At 34.8% G+C, this 2,168-nt stretch overlaps 1 long non-coding RNA gene across 1 annotated transcript; it reads right to left on the bottom strand.

Moving 5' to 3' along the window:
- Positions 1–729: 729 nt before the first annotated feature.
- LOC114754581 (uncharacterized) lies at positions 730–1,954 on the bottom strand. The gene is made up of 2 exons (XR_003741216.1): positions 1,875–1,954; positions 730–1,277 (listed from the first exon to the last, which is right to left on the bottom strand). It is a non-coding gene; the product is annotated as an uncharacterized LOC114754581 (long non-coding RNA).
- Positions 1,955–2,168: the final 214 nt, after the last annotated feature.

The following is a 2,168-nucleotide window of genomic DNA, read 5'->3' as shown; positions in this document are numbered from 1 at the left end:
GATAGCTAGTATAGCTAATAAGAGTATGTTATGATCTTAAGTGGTCAATTAAGTTTAGTTACCCTTCTAAATTAGGTACAAAGTCAACTAAAAAGGATCAAAATTTGACCAATGACCATTTAAGTAAATGAGTGAGTTAGGCTATTAAATCTGGCAAAAAAAGAGTTCTGATTTTTGTAACACCTTACTTTTAACATACGTAATAGGCTCAGCGGAAGTCTTTGGAAGCATTTTGGATGGTCACAAAGTTTGGAAAACATAGAAAATTTTAACCCTTTCTCGGGTTACTATTCACTTTTGCTTAAAAGTGACCAAACTTTAAAAATTCATATCTTGAGCTACAGAACTCGAAACTGAGTGCTTCCAAATTCTACGGAAAGCTTATTCCATATCCTTTTGAGGAAAAATACTTTGGGAATTTATTTCCTTGAAAGTCAATACCAGTTTCGTTTTGAAAAGTTACTGTTCATTTGGTCAATTTTCCATTTTCCACTTTACTTTAGCCCAACTTTGGAAGGGCATAACGTTTTGTGTGGTTATCGGATTTCAGTGATTCAAATCTCATATTGCAGATAAAAATACAAGCTATCTGCTCACCGAATCCTAGGTCCTAACTCACTCGTATGTGGACTTTGACTTTGGTCAAAGTTTAAGCCTTAAAGAGTTGACTTTTATCCCCCTTGGAAGGATAAAGTCTCTCTTTGGACCTAGAGCTATCATACCATCATATAAGCATGCAAATAACTTCATAATAACATCTAGCATGCTTTTCTACCATGCATGAAGACATAAACCCTAAAACATACTTTAATTACATAACTTTGCAAATAGGGTTTTTCTATGTCTTCTTGAATTTCCAACTTCTTCAAGATACTTTACCTTTTCTTCTTGGCCACCTCTTTGCCCTTGCTCTTGGCTAGTGAAGGCCCTAGGGTTTTGTTAAATATGGGGGGTAAGATTCTTGGGAATCTTAGTAGTAATACATCACAATTATGGTTACAACTTAACATGTCATTTAGCTATGTGCAAACATACACATAAACATGTGACTTGCCATGGAATTTAAACACATAACATTATCATATCATGACATAGCATATCATCTCCATGTATCAACATCATAACATAAAAATCATGGAGGCATCATGGCATAAAATAAAGCATACATAGCATAAAATGAACATGTATGTAACACTTATAAATAGGATGTAAAACTACCTTTACTTGGCTCTTTTTCCTCTTCCAAACCGTGGCCCTTCTTTGAGGTTGTATAAAGCCTATTTAACAACCAACAATGCCACTTAGATCATTACATAAACCCCATAATTTAACTCTAGCTCAAAACCCTTTTATCTTGAATTTTGGCCTAACTTTCTTAACTTAATTCTTGAAACTTTTAAGGGCTAATCCTACATGATTTTTCATGTAGAATCCAAATATGGAATTGGTTTTATGAAATTCCATTCCCTCCTTAAAATTTCTCTAGGCCGTGACATGTAGGAACTTAGGGTTCCAAAATCCTTTTAAAAATTCAAGCTTCCAACTTTGCTTTCTTGGTGTATTTATACACAACACCATTCTCTAAACTCATTGGAAGCATCAATTAAAATCAAAACATTTTCCTTTGTAAACCCTACTTGGGCCGTGACATAGCTCAAAGTGAAAGGGAAGGATTTTTTTCATGAAAAGCTCTTTGAATTCTCTTGATTCAAGCCCTTAAACAAGCTTTAATCTTAACCTTAACCTTTTGAACTAACTTTCATCATTTTTAGGAATTTTGGACAGCACCTCCCCTAGGTTTTATCCATCCAAAATTCACCCAAAGATGAAGAGAAACTAAGAACAAATGAACTAGGGAAGAAGAGAACACTTACTTGAACTTTGTCCTAGCTTTTCCTCTTGGTTCTCTCTTCTTTCTCCCTCTTGGAAAAATTTTTCCATAGTTTCTCTTCTCTTTTCTCTTGTGCCGTGAATGCTCCTCCTTGGTGTCTATTTATAGACAAAAATTAGGGTTGAACTATTGGTTATTTGCATAAAGGTCCTTGGTGCAAGATTACATCCTAGCCTTTCATTTCGTCTTGATCTTGAACTTGGCTCACATCAAGCCACGTTTCAAGCTTTGTTTCCACTCAAGACAAGTCATCTTTCATGGTTCTAATTTAGCCACA

This window comes from Neltuma alba, unplaced genomic scaffold, assembly GCF_004799145.2.
Source record: "Neltuma alba isolate B1F8T4 unplaced genomic scaffold, ASM479914v2 tig00010163_pilon, whole genome shotgun sequence".
Classification (NCBI taxonomy): Eukaryota; Viridiplantae; Streptophyta; class Magnoliopsida; order Fabales; family Fabaceae; genus Neltuma; species Neltuma alba.
This window is presented reverse-complemented; position numbering and strand designations above follow the sequence as displayed.